The sequence below is a fragment of the Microtus pennsylvanicus genome, chromosome 9 (assembly GCF_037038515.1).
Source record: "Microtus pennsylvanicus isolate mMicPen1 chromosome 9, mMicPen1.hap1, whole genome shotgun sequence".
NCBI classification, from domain to species: Eukaryota; Metazoa; Chordata; class Mammalia; order Rodentia; family Cricetidae; genus Microtus; species Microtus pennsylvanicus.
Genome location: NC_134587.1, coordinates 105225176 through 105246346, shown reverse-complemented (window position 1 = coordinate 105246346; position 21171 = coordinate 105225176). Strand labels below are relative to the sequence as shown.

The 21171-nt window shown below is 41.5% G+C and overlaps 1 protein-coding gene across 8 annotated transcripts in view; it reads left to right on the top strand.

Moving 5' to 3' along the window:
* Csgalnact1 (chondroitin sulfate N-acetylgalactosaminyltransferase 1) overlaps positions 1-21171 on the top strand; it is a 329616-nt gene that overhangs the window by 183299 nt on the left and 125146 nt on the right. The window contains exon 5 of one of the 8 annotated variants that reach the window (XM_075986920.1): positions 10624-10764. The exons of the other annotated variants lie outside the window; for them this stretch is intronic. The gene's annotated coding sequence lies outside the window, so the exon portion shown is untranslated. The remainder of the gene's footprint in view (positions 1-10623; positions 10765-21171) is intronic. 8 annotated transcript variants of the gene reach the window in all.

Sequence of the window (21171 nt, the reverse complement as noted above, 5' to 3'; positions counted from 1 at the left end):
GTATAGCAAACCATAGCTAGTCGTGAGAAGAAGGTGTAGCAAACCATAGCTAGTCGTGAGAAGAAGGTGTAGCAAACCATAGCTAGTCGTGAGAAGAAGGTGTAGCAAACCATAGCTAGTCGCAAGAAGAAGGTGGGCGCAAGGATGAAGACAGAGATGAACGCAGAGTTGTACTGGGCAGAATAGTTATAAAAAGGTCATGGGGTGGGTGACTTTTGAGAAAAGTCTGAAGCCCTGTGGTTATCTTAGAAGCCCTGTGGATACTCTTTGAAGAAGAAGCAGGAAGTGCATAGCATTCTCCAGGCTTTTGCCCTTTTCCAGAAACAGTGGTCTGTGGGGTGAGGGTGGGGGTCCTGTTTGCTAAAGCAAAATAAGTAAGGAAAAATCTCAAATTACAAGGCAGGATCTGACACCAGTTGCCAAATTATCCAGGGGCTTGTCCACCAAGGGTAGGACTTGTAGGTTTATTCTGAGTGTGGCAGGAAAACATTGGCGAGCTTGGACCATTGAGTCGGGCTAGGTATTCTACCTAGAGTAACCTGAGAAGAGATGAAGTTGAAGAGGAACAGAGGTGGAGCCCACAGCAGTCTTATAGAGAGGGACCAAGGGTCAGGGTAATCAGGGAATGCAAGATAAAATGGAGGCAGCTTGTTTCTTTTCCCCTCTACCCTTTTAAAATTAATTTTCAAATTAGCATCCAGAGTAATGGATCTTATACAGAAGACCCAGATACAAGATAGCAGACAGACTCCGGCATCGTTGCATAAGTATAAATGCTCTGGATGAAGAGTGCTAGACTCCAGGCTAAATCTTTTTTGTAGTTAGGCTTGCTTAAGTTTGATGATATATTTCTATGCCATGGGGTAACTCTGAGTGTTGATACTAAGGAAATTAGCCTGTAAGAAATGAACAAGAAAGAAGGCAGCAGAGAGAATCTATTAGCTAGTGGTCGGGCGCAGCAGATAGAAGCTTGCATACAGAACAGATCCAATAATGCTGAGTTCTCCTTGTGCCAACTCATTAAGTTGCCAAGAGAACGGCACTATTTGTCAGCAGTCCCCGTTGCCGTGGTGCGCAGACACCAAATACTGCTTCTGTATCGATACCAAAGGCAAACCCATTGGTTCTCAATAGTACTGATTGCCATTCATTTTCCCCTTCTAAAACAACAGGCGCATGTTGAAATAAAATCTTATTCAGTAATTAAATATGTGCTTTCATATAAATTGTTAAAGCAGCATGCTGTGCACACTTCTCATCAAAGCTTTCAGTGTTCCTGTCCTCCTCATTTTTTGGGGGATGTGAGACATACACAATAGACCATTCCAGGGAACATGCTCTAAAAGGGGGCGAGTGATGGTTAGCTCTTTTCTGTGACTCCACCAGTGACCTCGTCGTCTAGGAGACACATGTTTGAGCAAATGTGTTTCTGGAGCATCACACTGCTAGTAGTTTTCACATCAGCTTGAATATGTTCTTCCAAGGGATACGCCCTAGTTTAGGCAACGATAATACAGGTGACTGTAGATTTCATTTCGTAAGCAAATGGAAAAGCTGGATCTCAGTTTGCCTGGGATTTGACTGCCTGGCACATGCTCAGTAAAGTCTAGAACATCATCTGTGTAGAAGTCTACACAGCATCCCACCGCACAGACACATTGGAATGCCACAGATATTTCCTTATGGCCAGAGTCAAGGTCTTCATTGATTTCTGTATTGAATGTATTAGTACTGTGCTGCATTTAATTGAGTGGACTTCCGACACATGATCTTAGTACTCAGCCTGAGCCCTTGCTGAGTTCTGGCCCTTTGGAGTGGGACTCATGTACATCTGAGTTTCTTTTCCTTTAACCTCTACTCACTTGGCTTCCGGAAACTGTTCCCATTCTTTCCTTGCTTTGTTGATGTTTGCACATGTGTGTGTGTATGTGTGTGTGTGCACACATGTGCATGTCTGTGTGGAGGCCAGAGGACAACCTGGGATGTTATGTGTCAGGAGTCATTCACCTGCTTGAGACAGTCTCTCACTGGAGTGGAATTTGCCAAGTAGTCTTGGCTAGCTTGCTAGCGAGCCCTAGAGATCAGCCTGGCTCCACATCCCCAGCACCAGGATCACCTGAATGTGACACCATGCTCAGCATTGTTTTAAAAGTGAGTCCTGGGGATTGACTTCAGGACCTTGTGCCTGCAAGGTCACTAACTACCTTACTGCCTGAGCCATCTGCTCTGTTCTGTCTCAGTCCCTTTGCAAACTACTTTCTCCCTTCAAGATGGCTTTTTCTCCAGGGTTTCACCCTGGATCACTCTTTAGTCTTACCTTCAGATCTCTAGACCATACTACTCCCAGTTTTACTTTTTAACCTATGGGCTGTCAAACTGACCTCTAGGCCAAATCAGTGCTCTAGGCTTTGATCCGCACGCCGTGGACGCTGCAGACTCTGGAGGGTCTATGCTGCCTGCTGCACTTTACCCCTCAGCTACTTTCCCTGCCCTTATCACTTGTGTGGTTGATAGCGCCTTTTATCCATCCATCCACTCACGATCTTCTCTACAGCACGAAATCCTACTTCCCATTCTGGATGTATTTTCTACTCTGTCTGCTTTCAGATAGTTCTCCCTGTAGCTCACTCCTATGATTAGAGAGGCAACCAGTACAGAAGGGTTTATAATGAAAGACAGGAAGATTGCCTTGCCTCATCCCTCGCAACCCCCTTCTTTAACTCCCACAACTATTTATCACAATGCCACTGAGTCTGCTACTTGCACTCTTCTATCATGATTAACAGTTTGGGACACTACAGGCTTCTACCACACTCTTCTTCTCCCACCTTTAATCAACATTGTCTCATAGCAGTCTTTAGCTCCTCTGTTTAGTTACCTTCCATAATATACATCTATTTTATGTCTTGCTTTATTGCCCAAACACAGATAGCATCCCTTGGCTCCTGACTCATAGGATGAGAATATTGGCATGCCCACCTTCAGCTTCTCTCTCTACTCTCTTTATCATCTTCTGTGAACAGCTATGGCATTCCATTTACCAAAATTGACATTTATGTGATACATTGGTCAACTTATTTTCCCTCAAAGCCTTAAAGACATTGCTCCATGGTCCCTGACATCCATTGTGACTGATGATAAATCTGGCCTACATCTAATTCTCCTTCCCTCTTTAGTGATCTCTGCTTTCTCTTTGGAAATTACTGAGTTGTTCTCTTTGAATCTGAGCTTCTGAGACGTTCCTGTCTTCTGTTTGAACACAAGAGTTTTCTTCTAATATTTTCTTGGTTCTTCACTTTCTGGGGTTTCTGTAACTTGGTGCACAATGGATAAACTGGAAGTTATACTTAGATGACTATCCTAGTTTCGTTTCCATTGCCGTGATAAATACCCTGGCAAGAGCAACTTTAAGCAAGAAAGTTTGTTCAGCTGACAACTCCAGGCCGCAGTCTATTCTTGCAGGGAAGTCAAGGCAGAAAGCTGAAGCAGCTAATCACAGCTATAACCAAGAGCAAAGACAATAGATGCATGAACGCTTACTGTCAGCTCACTTTCTCCTTTTTTCATACAGGCCATGAACCAAACTAACAGAATGTTGCTGCCCAAAGTGGGCATATTAGTTAGCGCAATCAAGATGCTTCTCCACAGAGATGCCCACAGAACCATTTGGTCTAGACAGTCCTTCACTGAGACTCTTCCTAAGTGATTCTTAGGAATCACTAAGTTATGTCAAAATTAACTGTAAAAATGACTATCTTTCCTCTTTTGTATTCTGTTAGATTTCTTCTGCCATATCGTCAAATTGTATGTGAAGAGGGAGATTAGACTAGCTTTTTCTTGCCATGTAATTATTTTCCATAGCATCTTATAATTATTATAAAGAGGCAGTATTTTCTTAGTCTGCTAAGGATTTTAATTATATTTTTAAAATTCTATAACTAAATTTTCTGAAATTTGTATTTGGAGCTTCTTTTGCTCGTCGTGTCGTCTCTGTTTTGCTGACGTTTGAATTCCCAGACTGATTCCTGTCTTATCATGCTTCATTCATAAGAACGCACTAGGAAAGCTGTGTACTGGGCTTTTCGACTGATGGGTTTTGCTGTAGAGTGGTGGAGTGAGGTGGGAAAGCCTCCACGCCAGGGTCACTCATTGGGAGAGTGTAGGGGCCTTGCTCTGAACTCTCTCTTCTCTATACTGGGCACCCAGAACAGTTTTGATTCACTTCTAAGGGAAGCGGATGACCTTTATCACTCTGGCCTGTTGTTAGATGTCCTTTCCCCCAATTCCTGTACTTGAACTTAAATTGTTCAATGGTGAAAACTGGAGTTTGGAAATTTGGGCACAATGGGAGGTTGGGGTAATGAGGTGGGATCCTTATGTGTGAATGGATGCTTTTTGGGGGGAAGTAACTGTCCAGGGAATTTAATCCCCCTTTCCCTCTTTTATTTATGCCTACTCCCCTTCTGCCTTTAGTCTTTTTTTTTTTTTTTTGAAGTAACATGAAACCTTCTCTAGAAGCTGAGCAAATACTGGCACTCTCTATCTGAGTGTCTGGCACCAAAAGTGAAAATTTATTTTTATCCTTTATAAATCATGCAGGTTTGGGTATTTTATTATAGCAACAGAAATGAGCTAAGACATGCCACTCTTTACCTCATTTAGAATATCATTTAAGAAGTGTAAATTTTTCTTTATTTTAATATGACCCAATTGATCAATCTTTAAGGCTAGAATTTTGTTTAAGGGATCTCCTTCCAACCTGAAATGAATGAGATAGGAATTTGTTTGTCTCTGTCTGGAATTGGTTTTTATGTGTATGTAATACAAAGTCTGGTTCAAATTTCTGTGCTAGCAATGAGTAGACACAAACTTAGACCTCCTGACTAACATACAAGTCAGGCAGGTGATGGAGGCCAGCTGTGTGGTCCTCTCTCCCCTCCATCTGTCTTATGTATTTCCTCCTCTCAACTGCCCATCTCCTGCTATTGATCAATGAACCCACAAAAGAGGGAGTCTCTGTGTGCCATTTGTTTAGGGCCAGGACTGGTGAAGGAAAATATATAACTGATTGATCTATCTACTTGGATACAGTGTGACAGACTCTATTTTCATGACACTTTTTTTCATGTACGCAAGCCGCAATATTTAAAAAATACTTTTTCATGCCACCCATTTATTCACTGAATAAATAAAAACCTGGAGGGTAAACATTTCCTCTTAGAATCACACAGTTCACCAACTCTAGGTTCACAGTGCAAGCGAGTCTACATCCACAGCCATGGCAGACCTTCTGGAGAATCTGCTGGCCTTCCGTGGTGCCCATTCTCGCAAATATGGGCCTCAGCAGTTGGCTGGGTCTGGAATGCCTAATAGGTCTATAATAGAATAGACCGCACAGAGACAAAAACAAACTAAAGAATGTTGCTGGTTAAAGAAAGAGATGCTGACAGATTTTTTTTTTTTTTTTTAGTCAACAATGTGGTTGATGTTAAGATCCACTGTCTGTTAAGTAAAGAAAGAAGCACATCTCGAAGTATCATTGTATGTGGAGTGAGACGGCTCAGGCAGGGACTCAGCAGGCACAGAACTTGCTATGCCACAGTGATGATGCTTCGACTCCCCAGCACACCAAGGAAGTCCAGTGGGTATAGGCCTACCTGTGTTCTCAGAATATAGGAGGCCGGGGCAGGGTCCTAGGAGCAAGCTAGGGAGCCAGAGCACTGTAACAGTGGGTTCTGGGGTCAGTGGGAGATCCTGAGTTAGCAGTTAAGTTGGGTACTGATAACAAAAGATACATGTCACATAGCTCTGCTGTTTTCAGTCTCAGGCTGGACAGCCAAGGGATGGCCTCCCATAGCAACGAAGGAGAATCAATTTAGTAAGCAGCCAGGGAGAGGATTCAGAGAAACTGGATCAAAGAGGAGAGAAATTTTAAAAGCAATAATTGATATTCTTTGAGCGATTAGAGAAAATACACACATGATATCCATGAAAGAGGACTTGGAAATTGAAACTACAAGGACATAAATTAAAAGTTCTGACAGGAACTGGACAGCCGATGAAATTGCCCGGGCAGCAGAACAAAAAGGAACTGGGAAAAAAAAGAGAGAATATAGGCTTCATTTGCAAAGTCCTAACTAATGAGTTTTAGAAAAGGAACGCTGAATGAGACATACTGAAAGAAGCCAAGATGAGCTCCAACACACATTTGATAAAGTCTGTGAATAAAAACAATATACATTTCCCAAAGGTTTTGACAGGTAAAAGAATAAGTCACACATAGCTTCTCAGGGAGCCAACAAGTCTCCAACTTCTCAAGAATAGCAGTTGACCCCAGAGAAAACTGAAATACACCCTGATCAGAGTTTATGGGTACCTAATGCAGTGGAAGCTTCCTAAACTATCTACAAATATGAAGGCTATCTAAATAAATAAAATTGCCAAAAAAAGGAAAGGGAAGCAGAGACCCAACTGGACATCTCTTGTCACCAACTGAAGTTTCCAGAACCAGGAATAGGTTACATCTAATTGAGTTGTTAGCCAAAGAGGTTTCATGGGAATTTCCAAACAACCAAGGCTACTGACAAGGTTATATTGTTATAGGTTATTCTCCACAAGCTGTAGTCAACATCTACACAACTCTTTGAACATGAGAAGTTGAGCTGGTGTCTACCTAGAGACTTTGCCCCAACAGGCTTGATACTCTGGGAGTTGCTCTGCATGCTACCAAAAAGAAACACAAATACCAGCCAAACCATGAACACTTTCACCTATAATGTTGTCCTGCCTACAAGATACGCTAGTGTTTTGGTGGCACAAAGTTTGTAGGAATAACCAACCAATATCTGATATGACTTAAAGCCCACTCCATGAGATGTAGTCCTTACCCAATACTGCTTGGGTGATTAAGAACCTGAGACTAGATAGCCCAGAGACTTAGAGTAAAGCCATACCTACTGTATCACTAAAGGCACGTAGCTATAGAATGACCCATGAAGACATTCTGCTGTCCTCATTGATCATTGTTCACCATGTTCAGCCATCGTTGGAGAAGCTTCCATCCTCAGTAGATCAAAACAAACACAGAGCCCTACAGCTATAAACTATGGAGAGAGTGAGAGGCCTGGGAACACTCAGCCCTAAACAGGACTTTTCCATCAAATCCCTCCCTCAGGGCTCAGAGAACCTTGTAGAAGAGGAGGAGAAAAGGGTGTAAGAGCCAGAGGGGATGGAGGACAGCAAGGGAATAAGGACTTCTAAATACAACAGAACCGACATGCAGATGAACTCAGAGATTGAGGCAGCAGGCACAGGGCCTGCACAGGTCTGCACCAGATGGGCTCTTAACACTCTAAGGAGAAGTGGACACAGGCTTCTCTCCCAGTCCCCAAAGCTAACTTCAATTGATAACCACCTGCAAATGAAAATTTTGTTTCTTCAAGGAAGTCTCACTGAGGGGAAAACTACTCTTAAGTATAGGCTGCATGGCTAGCTGTAGATGCCAACAGGAAATAAACTCAAGGAGATCATTGGTGTTCCTTGTCTTGTAATATTTTGTCATGGTCTCAAAAAATTTATCTTTTTTCGTTTTTCTTTTCTTTTTTTTCTTCTCTTCTCTCTTCTTTGTTTTAAACTCTACAGCTGTGTGTGTTCTAGATTCTGGTTTTGTGTTTTTATGGGATTCTTGATTGTACAAATGAGTGGCTCTCTGTATCTACTGTTTTTCTTGTACTCTTTTCTTTCTGTTAATTGGTTCTGTTCTATTCCAATGTGTTGTTTTATCTTATCTACTATTTTAGTATTATCCCTTGGATGTCTGTTTGTTTTCTTATGAGTTACAGAAAAAGGGTGGATCTACATGGAAAGTGAGGTAGGGAAGAATAGGGGGATGAAAATCATAATCATAATCAGGATATATTATGTGAGAAGGTGCATTTTCAATGAAATATGCCAATAAATAAACAATTAAATAACTCTGAGGGAATTTGGTGCCCACCTGGAGACGAGCCTGACCACATGCAGTCAAATGCAGGGGTAGAACAATGATTTCGCAGAGTGACTCAGTGTCTCCAACGTTGTCTTCCCTGTCCAGGAGACTCTGGCGAAACCTGCTCTCTCCAAAGGAGACAGGAGAAAAAACATTTGGGATACCTGCTGGGAGGTGTGCAGAGGTTTGAGAGTCTGGGAAACTGAGGGGGGCAACTTGCCATCCTAGCCTGGAAACCCCAAGAACCTGGAGTTCTGAAGTCCAAGCATGGATACAGATGGTACCTGCTCCAGAGGAGAAAGGGAGAGATTGGTTTGCCCTTCGTCTTTGTTCTGTCCAGGCTGGTACATTCATCCACACTGTGTAAGGGTGGGTCTCCCTTCTAGCGTGCGCTGGTCCAAATGTCAATCTTAGAAAGAGGGTCACAGACAAAGACTCAAATAGTGCTTTGCCAGTCATCTGAGTATCCTTCCAGCTAGTCAACTCACAGTTAAAACCCACCATCATTGGATATAAGCAAAGTTTCAGGTTGAAATCTGGGCATCACCTGTGTCGGGCCTGGAAGTTAGGAGGATTGCCCAAAGAAATCAGAACAAAACAAGACAAATTGCAATGCACTATAAAAACACCCAGTGTATTTATCTATCTTGAGATTGGTCTTCTAGGTATGCTGAAGTATGGGGAAAATAAAGCAGCTGCAATTAAAAACACCAACCAAATAAAAATGTGAGAAGATTATTAGCATGAGAAATAAATGGAAAAGATTATATAATACAAAACATAGTGTAGTATTGGGTTCAATTATGAACAATATTAAACCATTATAATATAGTACAAGTACTAAATTTTATTATAACCAAACATTCTGATATAATTAAATTGAGAGGATTTGGCTGGACTGTGAGTGTGTGTGGAAGGCTGGGGATCTGGACTGTGTGAGTGTGTGTGGAAGGCTAGGGATCTGGACTCTCATCTTGCACAGGAGAATCCCATAGGTATCAAAGACGGCTAAAGGCAGTTGAATATTATTTGAACTGTGAATGTCAATAGTAAAGATCAGAAAGAGTTGAAAATTACTACCATTGGACTTTGGGAATTAAGGCTGGGGTAGGTAAGAACTATTGATTTTTAAATGTAATTTAATTTTAGCTTTTAAAATTATATGCATATAGTGTTTTGAAGATAACAGAAATACATTTATATAACAATACTTTTATACTCATAAAATTGTAATATATTTCCAGAAATATTGTTTAAAGTTGTAATTATTTGCAAGAATGGATAGAAATATGCTTTTGGAGCTTATTGAAAAGATGACACATGGTTTAGTTTAGTATGAGTTGTGAGTTTAAATGTGTATGTAACTGGATGTTTGACACTAGAATTTGTAAGAATGAATTATTTTATCCCCATATGTAATACATAGATTCTATTTATTATTTATCAAGTATTTGGAAAAGGTGCTAGAATAGTTGGAAAACAATTTGTTGTACCTGAGGGGATTCACAGCGGTGATGAAATGGCTATGCAATCTCTTCAGACCTGTAGATTTTCTGTGTTGATTAGTGTTGGGCTGAAACCTAAAGTGATGTTTATTTGGAACATTTAGTTCTTGAACCTGCTTCTGGCCTGATGTTCCAGAAGACTCTCACCATCCCAGGATTATCATGAAGAAATGGTTTATAATATACATATGGTTTTATTGATACAGAGCTTGGAATATTTTAGAGACTTAATAACGTGGTAGCAGCTTTCCTCCTTCTCCCTCCTCACCACTCACCCTCCTCCTCCCTCTTCACCACTCACCCTCCTCCTCCCTCCTCACCACTCACCCTCCTCCTCCCTCCTCACCACTCACCCTCCTCCTCCCTCTTCACCACTTACCCTCCTCCCTCCTCACCACTCACCCTCCTCCTCCCTCCTCACCACTCACCCTCCTCCTCCCTCCTCACCACTCACCCTCCTTTTCCCTCCTCACCACTCACCCTCCTCCTCCCTCCTCACCACTCACCCTCCTTTTCCCTCCTCACCACTCACCCTCCTCCTCCCTCCTCACCACTCACCCTCCTTTTCCCTCCTCACCACTCACCCTCCTCCTCCCTCCTCACCACTCACCCTCCTCCCTCCTCACCACTCACCCTCCTCCTCCCTCCTCACCACTCACCCTCCTCCTCCCTCCTCACCACTCACCCTCCTTTTCCCTCCTCACTACTCACCCCCCTCCCTCACCACTCACCCTCCTCCTCCCTCCTTACCACACTGACACGGCCATAACATATATCATCCTTTCTGCTCTTTGTATAATCTTCTCTCTTCCTTCAGCTCTCAGCATTTTTTTTTAACTTGGAAAAGGTGTAGTTTAGAAACTATGATCCTCTCTTCCCCTTTCCAGTTAGTTTTTAGGTACTGTTCTTGATGTAAGAGAAAGTCATAGAACACATTGGTTTAGTACATGCTCAGTGTATTCCTGCTTCCAAATGGGTGATGGCACAGGCCATTAGGAATTAGAGATTTTACACCTGTCCCACGTTAGACTGTGTGTTAGCTCACACCTCCAAAATGCCGTTCACGTATCAGGCAGACTTCCAACACATCGAGGTCTCCATTGTTTCACCATCACTTGCTGTGCTCCACAGAGCACTTCCTCTCCTGGCTGCCATTCCAGCTGCAAGGCATGTTGGCGTCATTTTGTGTCTGCTTATTCTGGTGTGTAAAAATACCTTGAGAGAGTACTCGGAGGCACCGGCGAGCTCTCTGCTGTCTCTAGAAAACTACTGGTGAGTATTTCTAGAGAGAAGACTTCTGATCAGAATGTGGTCATCTCCCTCTGGGAAGAGTATTGTCTTGATTGGTAGTGAGACTAATGAACCTCCTAGTATCTCTTGGCTATCACTGACTCAGGATGTCAGCTAAAATATTGTCTCAGCTTGCTAGAGAATCCAAGAGTTTTCCAGAAAACTCCATCCCTAGCTACTAGTGTGTGCTTTCATCCAAATTTGGATAGAGATTCAAGAGAACTTAAGACATCATTTTATTTTATTTTAACTTTTTTATTGATTTTATTGAGCTTTACATTTTTCTCTGCTTACTCTCCCCTCCCCTCTTACCCTCTCCTGTGGTGGCACTCTATAAATAATTGCACAATGAACAAGAATAGATGGCGGGTCAAGTAGGAAGAGACAATGGAAACTTGGGCAGTCCTTTAAGAGTACACCACATCCAGCAGATCATTGTCTTTATCTCTGTGGGGGACTTCTAGTGCCTGTTGATTGAATTAAGTTGGGAAGTTAGCACATTGGAAGGCCTACACTTACTTATTTTTTTTAAAAAACAGTTTATTAAAATGCAAGGTCACATACCATACAGATCACCTATTAAAAGTGTATAATTCAATGTTTTTAGTATTATTTACTTTAAAAATATTTTTTTAAAATATATGTACCAAATCTTTGTAACACTGTAACATGTCATTTGTATCAGTCTAAGTTCTCAGAGGAGCAGAACCAAGAGAATATGTATGAATGCATGCTTACATAATTTTAAAGGAGATTTTAGTAGAGTTACACAATTGGAGAGTAGAGAGTACATCCATGGATGTCTGCATACCGCAGAGATGTAGGTCTTGGTAGATACTCAGGATCCAGAAGCCTCAGAACGAGAAAGATGCTGCAGCCTGATCTGAGGCTGCAGGATTAGATGCTCACTGGAAGTCATTAGTGTGAAATGATGTTGGAAGGCAGGAGTGTCTAGAGTCTAGTGTCCGTCAGTGATGGCTGTAGCAATAGACAATTTGCTCAAGATTTGTGCTTATGTACCCTTGCTGGCTCCTATCCCACCCCCACCCAGCATGAATAACCAGGATTTTACTTTCTATCCATATACGAATTTGACCACTCTAGGTGCCTACAACACTTGTCTTTTACATTTACTTATTCATTAGCATAATAGTCTCAGAGTTTATCCACGTTGTAGTATGTGTGAGAATTTTATCCCTTTTCAAAGATGAATGGTAGCCCATTGTTTATCAATTCATCTGTTAATGTACATTTGAGTTATCTCCCCCTTTTGGCTACTTGTGAACAAGTATCTGTTCAAATCCAGAAGGGTTAAATTGCAACCCATTCTTTCAGGTTCATATAACCTAGCATAGCGGAAAAAGAATTTCGCTTGAATTCTGTTGCTGTCATTCAGGAATCAATATGATTCAAAAGGACTCCATCAGAAGAGATGCTAGGAGAGTATCTTGTTAGGGTTTCTGTCACCATGAAGAGGCACCATGACCTTGGCAACTCCTATAAAGGAAAACATTTAATTGGGGCTTACAATTTCAGATGTTTAGTCCATTGTCACATGGCTGGACATTGTGTCATGCAAGCACAAGCAGACATGGTCCTGGATCCGCAAACAAGAAGTGATCTGAGACACTGAGAGCATCTCGAGCATAGGAGACCCCAAAGCCCACCTTCACAGGGAAACATTTCCTCCAACAGGGCCACAGCTACTCCACCCCACCTAATAGTGTAGCTCCCTGTGGGGGCATTTCCTTTCAGACCACCAGAGAGCTTACCAAGAAGTGGTGATATAGAAACGGGACCAAGGTAGAAGTGCAGAAAATAAGAAGAGAGTGACAGGCAGAAAAGGTTGTGTTGTGCTGTTTCCCTGTTGCTAATGTTGTAAGGCTTTAGCAAAAAGCTAAGCTTAGACAGTAGTCATGTGACCTATGGTTTCGGAATGGTTCACAATTGAGGCCCATAACTACATGTTATGAAAGGAAGACAGCTCAAATCCTAGTGATTCAGGGACCTACAGAGGTCTTTGTACTTGTAGGGAAAGAATATAAAAGTCCTCTATTCTACTTGATTTTATTAAATATGTGAAATATATTAAGCTGCTCCTTGCTTCTAAAATGCCGTTGTGATGGGGTTCATATCCTTTGCCACCTACACATTCTCCGTGGCTCTATCCCACCATGTAGCTGGGCTCACACTTGTAGACTATGTGCCTTGCTCATGTTCTTTCTGTGTAACTTTCTCTGCTGCTTAAGGGCGACTGAGACAACATATCTTCTCTTCTACCCTCAGCCTCCTGGAGACATTGGGAGGAAAAGCACATGGCTATCCTGTGTGCTAATTTGACTACTTTCCTTCTTTGGAGCTTGCTTTGTCCTTCTAGGTAAAAAATTATTTTTACCGGATAAATAATTGTAGGTATTTATGAAGCACAGAGTGATATTTTGATATGTTTTGAATGTGGAATTAATAAATCAGAATAATTAACAAATCTATCACCATATAGAGCTAGTTTTCTGATCGACAGCATTGAAAAAATTTCTTTTGGCAATTTTAAGGTATACAATTTTTATTTATTGTATCCACCACATGATAATGTGGATAAACTCAGAGGATGCTATGCTAAATAAAATATCTATTTATGCGCTCATTTTATTCACATAGAAACACTTATTGGGTGCTTGCTATGTTTGAAGTGCTATAGTAAACACTGAGGATGAAGGAAAAAATATAATGAAGTTTTTTCCTGAAGTCAGCTGACCAGTCAAGTCAGTCATGGAGCAAAATCAATGGCCGTGGTCCATGGCTCCTCAGCATCAGTTACGTACCTGGTGTTGCTTTCCCAGACTAAATGCTTGTGAAGATCCTCACAGTCTTATCTTCCATGAAACATTGGCCTAACCACTAGGCATGGAGTTGGGAGAAGACTTGAGGTAAGAGGATTTCTGTGTACTTTGAGTCTTGCCTGGACTACATAGTGAGTTCTAGACTAGCCTGGGCTACAGAAAATTCCAGACCTGTCTAAGCTTGTAGAGTGAGATCTTCCACTCCCCTCCCCAAAGTTCCCTAGTAATCTAAAGCTTCACTTAAATATTAGTTATCCCACAGAAAATGGTTTTCTAGGGTATCAGTCAATCTAAGAAGACTTTCTAGATACAGATGCAGCAGAGGAGACAGCAATATGGTAACTGCTAACATGAGAAAATTCTTTTCCGGGTACTGATGACATTGGGACTAGTCTGGAAACATGACTATTTTAGTATCGTTGGCGAAGAACGTATGAATGATCTGCCTGTCTAGAGCCACTCCCTGGAGCGCTGGCGTTCCTGGGTAGTCATAGCTTACTTACCTTCATCCTTGGAGCTGCGGCACCGAGAATGAGAGGTGTAAAAGAGTGGTCTGATTCTCGCAGGTTTGTTTGCTCTTCCATCTGTTTGCTTTGGCAGAGCCTCACCCGCTGGCTGTGAGTTCTTTTCCTCCTGTATATTGGGAAGACAGGCTTGCATTATCACATCCCTCATTCCTTTTCAAGAAGTTCCTCTGTGAGCCCTAGTCTATACCTCTGTCTTTTACACACTTTCTCTTTCCCCCTCCTAGATCCCGTGGCTTCCATCTGCACAATGAGGTGGTTTGGGGACACGTTTGTCAGGGAACAGATGATGCTGGGAGCCACTGTAAAATCAAAACCCCACACAGAGATCGAGCTTTTCTCTTAAAGATTCATGAATTTACTCCTGACATTTGCCCGGTATAGCTGGAAGCCATGTCTCATATTTGCCTAAGAAATGTAACAGAATATTTGGTTAAGGCTGTTTCAGATCCTTTCTGGCATTTTTGACATCAGAGAAGTCACCAGAGCAAAAGAATTGTTCATCCTGGCACATATCTATTCGGAATTGCTTTGGTCTAGGTTTATGTATTAATAAAGTAGTTAAGATTTTTTTATTAGATTTTTTTTTAAAAAAAAATACCAATCCAAATTCCCACTCTTTCCCCTCCTCCCATTCCCTACACACACCCTCCCACGCCACCCCCATCTAATCCTAAGAAAAGGTAAGGCACTTTGCTTTGTGAAAGGCCCAAGGCCCTCCCTACTATATCTAGGCTGAGCAAGGTATCCATCCAAACTTCCCTCATCCAGAGTAAACAAAGAGCTGATCAGTTTTCCTTCTCTACTGGAAAAAAATCAGAATTTTTGTATTTTTATTAAACATCTGTGTTTTCATGTCTAATGTGCTCAGCACTTCAGTAATAAGTATTATTTGGTGCTAATTTATTCCCAATATTTTTAAGCTGAATAAATTTTTAAAGTGGAGGGGAGATATATTCAATTATATTTTGCTAAAATTGGATTTAAGAAACGAAACCCTAGTCCCCGTGGTGGGAGTACACTGTGCAGCTGTTTTCTCTACTTTATTTGGTTGCCTCTGGCAGAAAGCAGATTTATTATTTGGGGCTGCCTCTAAATTCGTTGTTTGACAGCCATGTCCTTGTAGTCACCAAACTCTTCCTTTTCCATTCATTAAATGGCAGCAAAACGGCCTCTAAAACTGTGTCTCCATAACAGAAAACCCATCTCATCAGCCCTGCTCGATTGTCCCACGTTTCCTGAAGGGACAACGAACACCTTTCTACCTCTCTCCTAAAACTCCTAACTGATTGGGCAGACTTGGTAGCTGCTAAATCTGTTGTTTCCCTTTGGGAAGCCAGCCATTTCTACGGAAGAGGGACAGTCTAACATTGTGCTTTGGGTCCTGGAGAGACGACAGAGTGCGAGCATTTGTACATTCTCCGTGATTTGATAGAAGGGCTTAGGATCAATGTGTAGGTGAACAGATAGACAGCAAGGACACACAATCCGGTGGCAGGCAGAAGAGACACGGGTGGTGTGTGGAGCATGTGCGCACCTCTCCCTGTGTGAAGCTCATAAGGTGCATACCCACCTCTGCCATGAAAAATACAGAGTATGAGTCCAGGCTTCCTTCCTGGGCATGCTCATTTGAGTCCTGGGGTATACAGGGAGAACACATAGGCATTCTGCCTAGAAGCTGCTGTTAAACACCAGGCTCTCAGAAAGAAAGCAGAGACTCACCACAAATCCCACCACGAATCACAGCCTTGCTACAGACAACCAAGGCCCCAATAAACAAGCCAATCTTATCAGTTAGACAGTCCTTGCCTGGAGAACTTCTCACAAGCTGCAGTCCCAGACCTGGCCAGGCCAGCCTTGTCCACAGGCCTTTCAGAAGACAGCCGCAGGCTGTGCTAGCCTTCCTCCACAGCCTTGCGGTCTTGCTTTTGTAAACAGTGTGTGTGTGTGTGTGGGGGGAACTGAACCTGACTGACAGGGACGAGGGGTGGCCTTGGGAGACAGACTATTAGAGGTCAGACTTTAGAAAGAACCAAAAATAAAAAAAAAATGGAGAATTCTCTGTAAAAATTTCTGCGTTAAAAAACTTAGAAGTATGATTTCTTAAAATTATAGCTTATCATAATTTGTGTTATATTTTGTGCATGTGAGAAGACTGGTTCCAGAATTTTCCTACTTAGTTACTGTACAATTGAAATTAAGTCTTGTTGTCAACAACTTAAATTAGACCATGCTGCTTATTGAACAATTATATCTGTGGGTGAATGTTTCTGGAATAGCTGGGACCTTCCTAGTACATTATTGGAAGTATGAATACCAATTGGGTTCATCCAGAAATGGAATTAGAAGTTAGTAATAGGCTACAGTATTTCTTTTATAAAACAACTCAACTATTCTGGAACCATTTAGTCAAGTAAAATAGTTTAGAAATTATAGCATCGCCCTGTTTTGAATAGTAGCTGTTCTTTTAAAAAGTCAAGTGAATTAAGAGCTGTTAGGTAGGTGAATGAACAAAGATGCTAGGATCATGGAGAAATGGCTGGAAACCACCTGTTTCCTTCCCACTGACGGGAAAGAGTGTGGTTTCTTCCTGTGTAAAGGTTCAAAGCTGCCTTAGTACAAGATAGGCATCATTTCCTGTCTCTATTCTGTAAGATTGTCACCCAGGATCTGGGGAGCACAGCCGCTCTGATGGAAGCAAAGAGGAAAAGAAGTTGGGTGTTCTGGGACTCGACTTGGGAGACGGCCATAAGGAGCCATACTACTGAGCCTGCTTTCTGGAGGATTGAGTGCCTGCTTTGCCAATAACAGGGATTTGATCTTATGTGGCATGAACAGTCTTCTCTTGTTGCTGCTGTTTAAGGGTTACAGTTCTGGTTTGACTGGCAATGTTTTCTCTATGGGAATTTAAAATTCATTTCCTTAGGGCTCAGCGCGAATAGGCGCCAGTGCACAACACTCTTTGTGCATGTATGTGTACATCTTTGTGTGTGTGCCTTGTCTTTGCTCCCTGTCTCTCACTTGCTTTTTCTTGCTATTGTTCTTTTTCATTTCTGAAGTGAAATTCCTGTCAACACTGAGCAGCTCACAGAAGATGAAAAGCCTTCCTTATCACCTGCCATTTTTCATCCCAAACTAGATGGTCTCCCTGGGTAGAGGAGCTTCCATGAGGAGACCTACACAAACCAGCATCCCTCTTCTTTGCACAAACACATCTTGTCCACATTCCAGGATTTGTTGGTAACTGAAGACCTTTTCTGTCAAATGCTATACTAGTCAAGTGATCACTGGCAGAAGCAGGGTGTGACAACTGCCTAGAAAAGGTGGTTTCCTAATTCTCCATGGCAGATGCAGAAAGGGGTGCCAGACACTTCACGGATGTAATCTTGTATTATACAATAAGCATTTATTGGCATAAACAATAGAAATGTATAAGGTCAGGACTAATGAAGGCAAAAATCAGTCAGAGAAAACACATTCACATAACTGTGCCATTTATGCCCCAGGCATAATTTATAGAGTTCATAGTGAACAGTACATGGTTCCTTATGAATCAACCCTCACTCTGGAAGAGCAGGAGTCTAGACAGTGAAGATGAGTGAGCAAACAAGTCAGTGCACTGTGAAGGGCTGGCAGGCATTGAATCTGGAACAGGCAAGCTGTGCTGAAGGGTGACATGCAGTCTGACACCGTGATGCTGAAGACGTTTAGGGACAGCTCAGGCAAAGGGGAAAGATCCTTCAGCATGGATGCCAGGGAAAGGGGACTTGACAGTTAATTCTGCACAGGTGAGAGGCACCCTAAACATGGGTCAGGTCAGTGTGGCCAAAGAAGAGAGTCCTGGAAGTGAGGGTTAGAACTGGGGCACCAGACAGAAGAGGAGATCTAAACACAAGGAACCTGGCCACCATGTTAACAAGGTTGAAATTTCTTTTCATCTTGCTGTTTTCTCTCCAATCTCTCAGCATACTTAATGGTCTCATCTTAGTCATATAGTAGGTGCTGGAAGCTTTGAGCCACCTATTGTATTTTTCTGTCTACACAGTGAACCAGTGGCAGTCATCTAGGGAGTAAGGGGTAGATAACAGGTAGAAGGTTTGTGTCACACCCCCACACAATGTTGGGGCTAAAATGTCATGAATATCTCTATAATCTCTATAATAATCCAGCAAACAAACATGATTTGTTAACTGGACAAATCATGAAATTCTGTTTAGAGGTGAGTTTAAGACTTTTAGTAGGAATGAATACATTTCCGCATAGCATTATGAGTTGTAAGAAACATGCAGAATGCAGGACTCTCATGGGAAGTGCGAGCCACCATTCTTCATGGGCAATTCTAGTAATGTGATTTAGCACCAGGATTTAGTACTGTTTAATCTCTCTCTCTCTGTGTGTGTGAGTGTGTGTGTAAATCTTCCTCAGTAAGTTGAAGAGTTCCCAGAAAGCTTCTTTATTTGGGAAGACAGGGTATACTGAGTCACCCACTCAGCAGCTCTCCTCTTAAAACTCTTTCTAGGCTGGCTTCAATCCCTCCTTCACCTTAAGACCACCGTCTGCACTTGTGTGCTTCTCATTCCAGGCCTGTCCTTCCATCCCTTCACCAAGGATGTAGGAGAAGTACCACCCTGCACGGGATGAGAAGATCACATCAAGGTGATATTTCTGGTGTCAGCTCTTCTTCTTTCTCCGGGTTGGACATCACTGCTTACTCTCAGAACGGTCTGACAGTGGAGACTATTGCCTGGGTACTTATTTAAAGGAATCTAAGTCACTATATTATAGAGCGACTTGCACATACACATTTATTGCTTCAGTATTCATAACAGCCAAGACGGATCCAGTCTAGAAGACCATCAATGCATGTTGAGTGCATAAAACATTGTGAAGTAGAATTTTATTCAATGGGAATTTTATTTGATTATAAAGAGGCATAAAATAATATAATATCAATAGAAGAAAAATGGATGGAACTGAGATGATTATGTTAAGTGAAATAACTTAAAAGAATAAAGGCCATTTTCTCTCAGACACAGAATCCAGATTTATATATATGTATATATATACATATATGTGTATACAAATATATAAACATCAGTCCATACATAACATATATTTAATTTAAATTGACACAGAAGTTTTGAATTTCAGTGAAGTTTGTTTTCTCAACTTTTGTTGCTAGTAATCATGCTCTGGTGTCAAGGTAAAAAACTCTTGTCTAGCATTATCTCCCAAAGATTGCCTATTTTCTAAATATTTTATAAGTTTAACCTTGTTCATTTAAATCTGCAATGCATTTGAGTCCATCTTTGTCAGTGCCGTGAGGAATGAGAATTCCTCTAATGTTCTCGGTTGTTTGGAGCAGGACCTGTGCTGGTAACACCCTTGCTCCTGGGAAATGACCCCTATGCCCTGGCGATGATTGACACGTTGGTACATCTCAGTTGAGTCTCTTTCCTGATCTCTGTTCTGAAGTGCTGCCCCACATGCCATTCTTTCTACGGCTGCAGCATGACTGCCTCCTGCAGCTATACGATAATTCCTGAAGTAGGCAGACTGACTCCTCCCACTTCAGTCTTCTTTGTTAAACTGCCTGAGTGATGCCATTCCTTTGCTTTCTCATACAAAATTTAGGATAATATAATTTATATTTGCGCAGCAATCTTGCTTGGATTTATTTTTAGGAGATTTACTTAGTCTTATACTCAATTGGGGAGAATTTTTATATTTTCTATACTGACTTTCAATACATGAATTTATTTTCCATAAATACACTTATTTACATCCTTGAATTCTCTCATCAGTGTTTTTTTGTAGTATTTTCAGCAGACACATCTTATTTTTATAGTGTAGCTATGTATTTTAATTTTTAGGTAGTCATGTTACTGTATTTTTAACATGCCATGTGTTCATCATTAGCAGAAGGAAATACAATTGGATAGTTTCATTTTTTAGGTACAGAGAACCCTAAGAAGGTAGAGAGATATCTCACATACATCCACCTACTCCCTAATATAGAGTCTCCACACCACAGCACTACAGGCCAGCGTGGTAAATCTGTCACCGTTAATAACCTACACACATCCATCATAACCAACCAAATGAGCACACTGATGATGTCACTGAGTTTCGTATTTTGTGGCTCTGCTGACTTACCTATTTGCAGTTGTTCTCAGAGGTTTTGAGGACCAATTTGGATGATTTACCTAGATAATTATGCCAGCTGCAAATAATATTGACATTTCCATTTCTTCACTTCTATCTTGTATACTTTTTGTTTCCTTTCTTTTCTATATTTTTAACCAAACAAAACTTCTTCTACTATAGCTAATAGGAGTTGGAAGAATGTATATCTTTGCTCTATTCCTAATATCACAAGGAAATTTCTTGTATTATTGTTATCTGAGCTTTTAAACACAAGTGGGTCTTCTGAGTTTTGCTCTTTTTTCCTTGAGATCACGTAGCCTCTCATCTTCAGTTCGTTAGCTCGATAAGCTGATTCGAAAGCCTAGATGGAAGAGCTCACTGGTCTAAAAAGCCATGCACGTTTAGTTTGTTTGCTCTGTTCCCTTCTCCAAAAAAGGAATGAAACATTGTATTTGGCCGTTATAACAAAAAGTTCTACTTTTCAACTGTTAATGAGTCTATCAACTATTGTTTAAGATATTTCAAAGGTGTAAGATTGGACTGTTTGTACTAATGGTCACTTAATTGAGTGAGTAGTTTGAAGAATGAGTAATATGAATTTTTTCTAAGCATTGTTTTTAATCAGGAGACTTCAGTTGATTAACCATCCATTCAAGGAGGTCAAGCCTCGCATGCATCAACTCTTCTTCCATGGCTCATTGATGTCACTGGGCAAAGGCTGGGGTTATTAAGTTATCTCGGGCCATGGGTTCCAAAGTAGTTTAACTAGTAATGTGGTTAATGAATGAACTCTTCTCTAAGGTTCTGAGAGGGCATTTCTTGTCTTTCTCCTCCTCCCCTCTTCTTCTTTCTCCTATTTCCCTCCTCTTCTCTAGAAA